Source organism: Rutidosis leptorrhynchoides, chromosome 4, assembly GCF_046630445.1.
Source record: "Rutidosis leptorrhynchoides isolate AG116_Rl617_1_P2 chromosome 4, CSIRO_AGI_Rlap_v1, whole genome shotgun sequence".
Taxonomy (NCBI): domain Eukaryota; kingdom Viridiplantae; phylum Streptophyta; class Magnoliopsida; order Asterales; family Asteraceae; genus Rutidosis; species Rutidosis leptorrhynchoides.
This window is the reverse complement of record NC_092336.1, coordinates 449463348-449475944: the sequence shown is the minus strand read 5'-3', so window position 1 is coordinate 449475944 and position 12597 is coordinate 449463348.

Here is a 12597-nt window from a genome sequence, read left to right as displayed (position 1 = left end):
TGATGAACATAAAAATTCGCATGAATCTCAACTCATAAATCAAAGAAGTTCAACGAGAAGCACTTACTAAAGAAAATATAGGAAATGAAATAATGAAGAAGTATGAGAAGCAACTCGTTATGCGGGAAGATGGAATTCGATATTTTGCAAATCGTAATTGGGTACCGAAGTTGGGTGGATTAAGGAAGTTGATATTGAACGAGGCACATAAGACAAGATATTCGATACATCCTGGAGTTGGAAAGATGTACCAAGATCTTAAGACGCATTATTGGTGGCCTAATTTGAAGACAGACGTTGCAACATATGTTGGGGAATGTTTAACTTGTTCCAAAGTCAAAGCAGAACACCAGAAGCCGTCAGGGTTACTTCAACAACCAGAAATTCCAGAATGGAAATGGGACGGTATTACCATGGATTTCATCACGAAGTTACCAAAGACTGCCTGGGGATACGACACCATTTGGGTAATTGTTGATCGTCTTACCAAATCTGCACATTTCTTGCCTATAAAGGAAACAGATAGAATGGAGAAATTATTACGATTATATATAAAGGAAATAGTTTCAAGGCATGGAATACCTATTTCCATTATATCTGATTGTGATAGTAGATTTACCTCAAAGTTCTGGCAATCACTACAGGAGGCACTAGGAACTCGTTTGGATATGAGTACCGCATATCATCCGCAAACGGACGGGCAGAGTGAAAGAACAATTCAGACTCTTGAAGACATGCTCAGGGCATGTGTGATCGATTTTGGAAACGGATGGGATAAGTATCTACCATTAGCAGAATTCTCGTATAATAATAGTTATCATGCGAGCATTAAAGCTGCACCATTCGAAGCATTATACGGAAGGAAGTGTAGATCTCCTATCTGTTGGAATGAAGTAGGAGATCGACACTTAACTGGTCCCGAGATCATACATGAAACTACTGAAAAGATAGTACAAATCAAAGAGAGATTGAAAACAGCCCGTAGTCGCCAAAAGAGCTACGCCGATGTCCGAAGGAAACCATTAGAGTTTCAGATCGGTGACATGGTTATGCTAAAGGTGTCACCTTGGAAAGGTGTAATACGTTTCGGTAAAAGAGGTAAACTGAACCCAAGATATGTAGGCCCGTTCAAGATCATCGAACGCATTGGACCGGTAGCTTATCGACTCGAGTTACCGCAACAACTCGCCGGAGTACATAATACCTTTCACGTCTCGAACCTTAAGAAGTGTCTTGCAAAGGAAGACCTCACCATTCCTCTTGAAGAAATCCATGTCGACGAGAAACTACAATTCATCGAAGAACCAATCGAAATCATGGATCGTGAAGTTAAACGCCTCAAGCAGAGCAACATACCGATCGTTAAGGTTCGTTGGAATGCTCGAAGGGGTCCCGAGTTTACTTGGGAACGAGAGGATCAAATGAAACAAAAGTATCCACACTTGTTTCCCGATGACGCAAAATAGGTACAATTTTAAAATTTCGGGACGAAATTTATTTAACGGGTAGGTACTGTAATGACCCGCACTTTTTCGATCATTCTATATTTATAAGATTAATATTTACATAAATTAAACCTTACCAACATGACAAGCAATCCAAATTGTTGAGACTTATGTCTTCGAAAAGAGTTTTACACAACGTTTGACCGTCCAATTTGACCGATGATATCACGAACTATATAACATACGATAATTATACGTTTATGTATATATATGTATTTACATATATTTAACATGATCTAAGGATGTTTAACATCTCATTGGGTACTAATAACAATGAGTTATAAGTATATTTTGAAACTACTAACTTAAGTTTTCAAAACGATAACTATACGTAACGTTCTTCGACATAAATACTTATAACCTATAATACTTATACATGCATCGTATAGATATGTATTTTATCACTTTTAAAGGGCTTACATACATAAAACAATATAAGTATATTTACAAAAGATAGCTATATTTGAATCCTCGTTCCGTTTTCTCAAAGATTTCTACACGTATATCTAGGGTATATGTACCCGTATCATACGCAGCTTCTAGATGTATTTACTATTGGTATATACCAATAAAAATCTGCTCCTTAGCAGCCTTAAATGATTAAGAAACATGTGGAACCAACCATTTGTCAAGTAGCATGAATTATTTAGCAAGAAAACAAAGTTAGGTATCTTTTTTTTCCTTTATAACCTAAAAACGTTTTTATGCATGCACACCATTTCTTCACCCCATTTTCTCATACTTACACTCCCATTTCTCTCTCAAAATACTCTTAACTTCATACTTGATCATCTCCAAGCATTTTCCCCATCATTTAGCTTCAAAAACATCACTTAATCACCATAAGAAAACCCTTACAAAAACACTTCAAGAATCCTTCCAAGAACACAAACTTACTTCCAATCTTTCATCCAATTCCATCACCCTTTTAGTTCTAGGTTCTTACTCCTCTTTTACAGAAACCTTGTCCAAGGAACTTGAGGTAGTAACTATGTTCATAACCTTATTCGATTCATATATATATAGCTATCTTATTTTGTGGTATAAAATTTTAACAACAAGAACATAGTTTGAAAGTTTTCAAACTTGTTTGCAAACTAAATAGATCCTTCTAACTTAACTTTTAAAATACTTCAAGACCTGTAATATAACTTAATTACATGCTAATTTAACAAGGTATAACTTGGTTTTTCAAAGAACACCTTAAAAACTGTTTTTACGATGTCGGAGTGCAACCGGGGACTGTTTTGGGTTGGATAATTAAAAACCATCTTAAACTTTGAATTGGAAGTTTATCTTCTGGAAAAATGATTTTTAATATGAATATGATAACACATAAAAATTTCATGATTTAATTCAAAGTATAAGTATTTTTAGAAAAATAATCATTTAAGGTTGTTTACATAAAGGAAAATGTTTAACTTCATAAGTTTCACTAAAGTTTCACCTATGCCGTGTGATTTTGAATACAAACCAAGGTATTTTCAGTTCATAGTCTTAAAGAGGAACTCGATCCAAGGAGATGGCAAGTTGAATCAACGAAAACGGATTTGTAACGAAGAAACTATGACCGAAACAAAATTGGTTATCCAAGACTTGTTTAACTTCGGGATTAATTGGGAAAAATTAAATAAAATCACATCTTTCTAAGATAACATGATATTTTATATATATGTACTTATAATTCAATTTTATATGGTTCAGGATCACCCATAAACAATACGAGAAGATTAATCATAAGATCCCATGTTTGTACGCAACACGTCATTTGACAACACCGGTACTTTATGTACGCAACACGTCATTTGACAACACCGGTACCGTGGGTCAAGATTAATCTCGACCAATACATATACGATGGGGTTTTATTTATTTCGTTGGGGGTTTTATTTATTTCATTGCGGGTATATTAAACATCTACAAATGAACCATTAAAATTGAATTACTAACAACGAAATGCTAACTACGGACTAAGGAATTATTCAAAGTATTAAAAGTATAACAAGTATATATATGAGACGTTTGTTTAAAAAGAAAAGGTATTGATATATTATATATGGATAGGTTCGTGATATCAACCGGAAGACCAAGTCAAAAATATATATATCTTCAAGACGAACGTGAGTATATAGTCCCACTTTTAAACTCTAAATATTTCGGGATGAGAATACATGTATTTTATGTTTTACGTTATGGACACAAGTAACTGAAAAATATATTCTACGTTGAGTTGTACCACTGGCATACTTCCCTGTAGCTTGGTAACTAATATTTACAGCGGTATTGTAAACGCGAATCCTGTTGATAGATCTATCGGGCCTGACAACCCCAACCGGACTGGACGACCAGTATTCAACGGTTGCACAGTACTTCGTTTTGTGACTACACTTGGTACGGTGTAGTAAGATTTCATATTAAAGGGAATATGCGACGTGATTAAATGTTAAGTATGGTTACCAAGTGCTCAACCACTTAGAATATTTTTATTAAACTGTTTATATAAGAAATCTTGTGGTCTATATATATATATATATTGCTGCCGGCATTAAACCTATATCTCACCAACTTTATGTTAACCTTTTAAAACATGTCTATTCTCAGGTGATTACTAAAGCTTCCGCTGCATAATGTTGAATTTGAGCAGGATCTTGCGTACGCATATTTGTGTCAAAAATAAAACTGCATACCCGAGGATCTGTGTTGTAAAATATGCTAGAAACCGTGTTGTTATCATTATATGTAAAGTTTGTAAGTCGAAGATTATCGCTAAACGATAATCATTTTTATGTTGTCCAAAGCTTGTAACAAAAATAAGAATCATGGTTTGTAATGTATAATATATGCAGTTTTTCTTTTAAAAATGTCGCATATAGAGGTCAATACCTCGCAATGAAATCATACGTTATTTAACACGTTCTTATGGTTAAGGACGGGTTATGACAGAGACAGCGTCGATGGATCGAGACGCTCAACGACTACGATTGTGAACTCCGTTATCACCCTGGCAAGGCCAATGTTGTAGCTGACGCTTTAAGCCGAAAGGAGAGGACGGCACCTCTCCGTGTTAGGGCTCTGAACATCACCATCCATTTGAACCTCAACAACCAGATCAGAGTAGCCCAAGTTGAGGCTCTCAAAGAGGAGAACTTATCTCACGAGCATTTGAACATACTTGTCTCTCGATTCGAGGTTAGAGAGTCTGGACTCCGATGTTATGCCGGAAGAATTTGGGTACCTTACTATGGAGATCTACGAAGCCTGATACTTGATGAAGCACACAAATCGAGATATTCGATTCACCCCGGTGCAGGTAAGATGTACCACGACCTTAAAGAACAGTATTGGTGGCCGAATCTTAAGAAGGACGTTGCGACTTATGTTGGTAAGTGTTTGACTTGCTCGAAGGTTAAAGCCGAGCATCAGAGACCTTCTGGGTTACTTCAACAGCCGGAAATCCCACAATGGAAGTGGGAAGGGATCACAATGGATTTCATTACTAAGCTGCCGAAGACGGTGGGCGGATGCGATACTATTTGGGTTATTGTTGACCGCCTCACCAAATCTGCACACTTCCTAGCGATGAAGGAAACTGATACAATGGAAAGACTTGCTCAGCTGTACATCAAAGAGGTTGTATCTCGTCATGGTGTACCTTTATCAATCATCTCCGATCGCGATCCCCGTTTTGCTTCCAGATTTTGGCGTTCTTTGCAAGAAGCCATGGGAACTCGTCTTGACATGAGTACTGCTTATCATCCTCAGACTGACGGGCAAAGTGAACGAACGATTCAGACCTTGGAGGACATGCTGCGTGCATGTGTCATTGATTTTGGAAAGGCCTGGGAAAGGCATTTGCCACTCGCCGAATTCTCGTACAACAACAGTTATCACTCAAGCATTAATGCTGCACCTTTTGAAGCATTGTATGGTCGTAAGTGCCGATCTCCTATTTGTTGGGCCGAAGTAGGCGAAAAGCAAATCACCGGACCCGAGGTAGTTCACGAAACCACGGAGAAGATTGCTCAGATCCAAGCTAGACTTAAGACTGCCCGTGATCGCCAAAAGAGCTATGCCGATCTTAAACGGAAAGACTTTGAATTTAATGTTGGTGATCGTGTAATGTTGAAGGTTGCACCTTGGAAGGGTGTGATCCGTTTTGGAAAACGTGGAAAGTTGAACCCACGATACATTGGTCCTTTCGAGATCTTGGAACGTGTTGGACCAGTTGCATACCGTTTGGATCTACCAGCACAATTGAGCTCAGTTCATCCTACCTTCCATGTGTCAAACTTGAAGAAGTGTCTTGCTGCACCCGAACTCATCATACCATTGGAAGAACTTACTATCGATGACAAACTCCACTTTGTGGAGGAACCTGTTGAGATTATGGATCGTGAGATCAAAACTTTGAAACGCAACAAGATTTCGATTGTACGAGTACGATGGAATGCCAAACGAGGACCTGAGTTTACTTGGGAACGAGAGGATCAAATGATGCGGAAATATCCTCATCTTTTCCCGACTCCTCCATCTACTTCAGCTTAAATTTCGGGACGAAATTTTCTTTAACAGGTGGGTAATGTAACGACCCTGGTTTTTCCTACGTTATTTATTAATAATTATTATTATTAATACGCTTGATTAAACGAATGTATGTTATTACATTTACATGTTGCTTTAATTGCCCGTACTTGAACTTTAAATGCCCGAAACGTCTTTGTGACACCCGGAACTTGCACGAATAATATTTTAAGATATTATTTACATCCATGATTAATTTTATTAATCATTTTAAATTAACTAAGGTGATAGGTTAATTACTTGGGCTTTATTTGGTTTAACTTGGGATTTATTGAACTTGGGCTTTAATTAATGAAGTGGACTCTTGACTTGGGCTTCCAAGCCCACCCTACTTATATTAGTGGACCTTTAGCCCATTCTTTTAAGTGTAAGTAATACTTGAACTCAAACTAGGTAGTTAACTTGCAAATGGAATCTAGTTGCCATAATCCCCATGTAACCCCATTCTTTAACCAACTTTAAGCCTCTTTACATGCAATTATCCAACAAACCAAGACCTCCCCTTGACCCACCTGCAGGCCGTCGGTTTGGGGGGCTTCAAAGGAGTCTACACTTCATATTTTACATTACTAGTTCACTTGTTATCCCTCACTCAAACACACACACAAAACTTGCTTCATTCTCTCTCAAATTCTCTCTTGTTCTTGTAAGTTAACTTGAAGTTTTTCTTCTTCTTTTTCCTTGTGAAAACCGAACCCAAATGATACATAGATCATCATCATCTTTTGTTATTACTTGATTGTTTGTTGTAATTGTTACTTGTCATTGTTAAAGATCAAACTTAGTAGTTTGTATCTCATGTAATCTTGCTACTTCCATTATGTTTAAGGAAGTCAAGAACAAAGGATCTAAGTTCTTTCATAACTTATGGTTCTACTCTACTTGTTTTCAAGATTTAAAGTTTATAATCTTCATAATTGTTACTTGTGTTCTTGTTTGTTGTATGTTACTAGAATACCACCTTCATGGTTGGTTTAGGCTTATCATTCATTTTCTTTATTTCTTATTGTTAGTTGCTTACTACACATTTGAACAAGGACATGAAACCAACAAGAGCTTACACTTTGGTGCAAGTATCATGGATCCAACACTTGGTTGTGATCTTTCTTAGTGTTCATGAACTTGTTCATAAACTTACATGTAACCTTGGTCATGATTACTAGTTAATCTTGATCTTATATTTCTTGGATCTAACTTGTTAGTTCAAGAACAACACTTTAAACTCTCTAACTTGTGTTGATTTGACTTAAGAACTATAGATCTAGACTTTGAGTCTTGAATCTTCAAGACCTAACTAAGAACTATGTTCTACAAGCTAAGATCTTGCTTACTTAAGTTCAATTCAAGTTTGTAACTTATTATTGTTTTAAAAGTTCATGTGTGTGCTAGATCTAAGACTTTGACGAAACCTTGGTTCATCAAACATTATACAACTCTTAAGTGAGTTGATCTACATGTCTTAGACTCACACTTGTGTTGCTAGTGTCAAAACTTAGTTAGAATTACTTTCATTGTTCATGTGTGTGTAGATCTAGGACTTGATGTAACTTTGGTTCATCAAATTCATGTCTTAGACTTGCACTAAGGTTATGATGGACAAATCTTGGTTAAGATGATGTATACACATCCATGAGTTGTGCACTTGAAGCTAGACACATCAAGGATGAGAACCATGATGAGCATCCAACACCAAGATCACCGGAACCCTTGAAAACCCACTGCATTCTGTCCAAAAGTTTCTGACCTACTGCTTCTGGAACAGACCAGTAGACCTGGGCTGTTCTAACCTTGATTTTTAGATAGAACTTTTCGAGTAGATAACTTTTCATATAGGACTCGTCTTAATCCGAGTTACGGTTTAGGATTTATGGCCCTCCGATCGTTACCATGTCCTTTAACGTTGTGCAGAAATTTCTGACCTACTCGCACTTAGACCGTCGCCACGGTCAAACCAAGACGAATTTGCTTCTGTAAATTTTACCACACTTAAGGGACTCATAGACGGAGCCATGACCACTGGTCTCACCTTAATTCAGTAAGGGTAGAGGCTGTGGTGACTGACCGAAGTCAGCCTTTGTTTTAAACGACTTTCATAAACGAGTCTTACTTGTTACCTTTTGTTTAATGATGATTGATGATGACCCTTATGACCTTAATTACGTACTTGTAAACCTTTTGAGACGACTTATTGACTTAGTGCTATTTGACTTAGGTTGAGGACGTTTGGACCGTTACTTGCACACCACTTTCCGACTACTACCTTACCATTACTACTAATCATTGTGAGTTATAGCATTCCCTTTTTACTTTAACTTATTTTGGGAACTGAGAATGCATGCGGATTTTATGTTTTACATACTAGGCACGAGTACTTAAACTTTATATATGTGTGGGTTATACAATGGCATAAACATTCCCTTTAGCTCGGTAACGTTTAATCATTGGTTTTTGAACCATGAACGCGAATTTTAGATATGGATCCATAGGGTTTGACATCCCCACTCGGGCTAGTAGCGCTAGCATTTAACGAGTGTTTAATACTTCGAGGTTATACGCACTTTCCAAGTGCACTTTAAGGGGGTACATTAAACGTTAAGTTAGTTACCGGGTGCCCACGGTTAAGCATATACTTTTACATACTTTTGAAACGCTCGTTGTAGCACTGAAATCTCGTGGCCTACTTACGTTACTGTTATACTTAAACTATAGCTCACCAACCTTTGTGTTGACCTTTTTAAGCATGTATTTTCTCAGGTGCTTGAAGTCGCTTCCGCTATCATACTTGTTGTGCTGTAGAACCCGCTGCCTAGAGTTGTATTCGCATGACTACTTATCTTGCATTCAAACTTTTTACTTATGAACTTATGTTATATAACGACCATTATGGTCACGTACACTTATTTAATGCTTCTACTTAGTGAAGCATACTTTTGATTTGTAAAACAATTGACGTATGTTACGACGTCACTTTTATTAATGAATGCAAACTCTGTTTTTAAAACACATATAGTACTTAACCTTGTAATGATCCTGTTGTTGATGATTCGTACACGATGGTTTTGTACGGGGCATCACAGCTGAAGCTGAAATTTCACAAGTCTTGAACCAAAACTCAAACAAACACAAATTGTGAACTGAAAACACTTAAAACATGTATCTTATATCGTTGGAAAGGTATTTTGACGAGGAATACAACTAATCACATATCATCAAACAATTACATCATTTAAATGACCAAATCCTCGTTGAATGATCGTTAAAAGTTCATCATTGAAGTTTCAAGTTCGTAAAACGCATTTTATGATTCGGGAATCCAATTTACACATACGATATGCCGTTTCGAAGGTAATTAAACATACATTGCAGCTAAACACTTACTAACAACATTAACAAGCATTCAATGCATCAAAAGGTCATTTTAAAAGCTATCAAACCCTAACCAAGAATCACAAAATCAATAATCATGTTAGTTAAGTTTTCCAAGTCAACCTACACATCAAATTGAAGCTAATGATGCTAGTAACACATTTAATACATGAATTTTAACATTTAAACAACATTTAATCATCCAAAATCAAAGATTAAGCACACCCATTTCAAGTGTTCATGCTAGTTACTCAAAACAACAAATCGAGTAAACTAAACACATATTCATGTTAGACTTGAGCCATAGACACTAATTAACACACTTTTAAGTTTAAAAGATCAAGAACAAGAAATTTAGTGTTTTTAGAAAGTTATCCAAATGTGATGAAATTGGTATGGAATCGAAGAGGAAGTTGCAAGGATTCCAAATATGCAATTTGTTTTGAAGAACACTTGCTAGACCGGATTTGGATGATGAATTTGTGTTTGAAGGTTTTGAGAGCAAAAAGGGAAGTAAGAAAAGAGGAAGGAGGTGATGAAATGAAATGTGTGGTGGTGAGGAGGTTACTAGTTAACCAAATTTTGCCCAAGTGGCAAGATTAGTCCCTTAAGTTTGTAGTCTGGTGAGGGAATTAACCAAATGGATTATTTTGAAATACACGAGAGTACGGGAGATGTTATAATCTAATAACGAAAATATTTAGAACATTAGCTAAAGGAGGATACGAATCTAGATACGAACGATATTAACAAAAATAAAAAGACGGGCGTTAAAATAATTTAACGGAAAAATGCGGGATGTTACAACCTGGTCTGTCGCCGGTAAGGGAAGTCGAATATAAGATTGAGTTGGTTCCTGAAACAACTCCAGTTGCAAATGCTCCCTACCGATTAGCGCCGTCTGAAATTTGTGAAATGATGTCACAGATTCAAGAGTGATGTTTCGCGAGGTGTATACGAAAATAGCTTATTAATTTTAGTATAAAATACTATTAAATACGATACAATTTTACACAAGATATTTATTTATTTAGAGAATGGATATACTTAAACCTTGCTACAACACTTATAGGCAGTGTACCTAATCGTACAGTAATGTAGTTTTTAGTAAGTCCGGTTCGTTCCACAGGGAAAATCTTTAAACAAAGCTTAACGCTATATTAGTTTACTTTTATAAAAATACAAATATATATATATAAGTAATATTATTATTATAAAGGGGGGTTTTTACCGTTTAATGACCGGTTTGTCGATTTTAAAACTTTAGTCGCAGTTAAAACCAAATGTAAAATATTAAGACTTAAATTAAAGCGTAAAGTAAATAACAATAATGAAATTGCGAATAATAAAAGTGCGATAAAATAAACTTGCGATAATTAAAAAGTACGATAATTAAAAGTGCAATTAAATACAATAACAATAAATAAAAATGCGATAATTAGAAGTGCAATTAAATATAAAATAAAGGAAATTAAATATGAAATAAAAGAGTTATGCTTATTTAAACTTCCGTAATCATGATGTTTGACGTGTTGATTTTAGTTTTATGCCCATGGGTTAATTGTCCTTTGTCCTGGATTATTTAATATGTCCATACGGATTTGTCCATAATAGTCCATCAGTCATAAATATAAAGAGCGAAAGCCTTCGTCAAATTATTCTTATTCCCGAAGTCAAATATTCCAACTAATTGGGGATTCGAATTGTAACAAGGTTTTAATACTTTGTTTAATGAATACACCAGGTTATCGACTGCGTGTAAACCAAGGTTTTACTACTTTGTTAACAATTACACCAATTACCCTTGAATGTAATTCACCCCTGTTTCAACAAGTTTATTAACTATTAATCCAGTTCCGTATCCGGTAAAATGAATAATTATTGGTATTTATAGATATCCCGCCCACCGTACCCAGTCAAGCGTATGTGGTTATATATAAATACGTCGAATTATAAGTTTGTATATTAAATTAACAAGGTATTGTTTAGTTAATATAAAACCCATTAATAGCCCATAGTCTAATTTCCACAAGTGTCGTTCTTTTGTCCAAACCCCAATTATGGTACAAAGCCCAATTACCCAATTTTAGTAATTAGCCCAACATCATGATTACTTCGGATTAAATAAGCATAATAATAACTTAGCTACGAGACATTAATATAAAAAGGTTGAACATAACTTACAATGATTAAAAATAGCGTAGCGTTACACGGACAGAATTTCGACTTACACCCTTACAACATTCGCTAACATACCCTTATTATTAGAATTATAATTAAAATTAAAATATAAATTATATATATATATATATTTTACGTATGAGGAGAAGAAGAAAAAAAAGATGATATTTTACGATCAGAATGCGCGAGCTTTATAGGGAGTTTCTGAATTTGGGGCTCCGCGACTCGCGGCCTTTTGGCCTTCAAACTCCGCGAGTCGCGGAGTTTACTTTTACAGCTCAGAGGAGTTTGGCTCTTTGTTTACCGACGGTTTAAATATAAATATAATATATTAAATAATTATAAGAATTATTTAAATATTATATTATATTTATGTGCATAGTTGACTTGTAATTTTTAGTCCGTTGCGTCGAGCGTTGAGAGTTGACTCTGGTCCCGGTTCCGGATTTTCGAACGTCCTTGCGTACAATTTAATATCTTTTACTTTGCGTTTTGAATCTTGTACTCTTGTAATTTCGAGACGTTTCTTATCAATAATTGGAACCTCTTTGATTGTCTTTTGTACTTTTGAGCTTTTTGGTCGTTTGCGACTTCAATTCGTCGAATCTGTCTTTTGTCTTCACCTTTTATTATTTAAACGAATATCACTTGTAAATAGAACAATTGCAACTAAAAGCTTGTCTTTCTTGAGGAATAATGCTATGAAATATATGTTCGTTTTTAGCATTATCAAATATTCCCACACTTGAGCGTTGCTTGTCCTCAAGCAATATCGTCTTGAAATACTAGAATCACTTCTTTATTCTTCACACTTTGTACATCAGTGATTTCTATACGGTGGTATGAACAATGGTAGTAACGATATGGTTTACAGTCCCACATGACTATAAAAATTTAGATCCATTAAGGAAATTGGATCTTTATGAAAACATTTGATCTTTTGAAAATTAAATCTAGTTTTTAC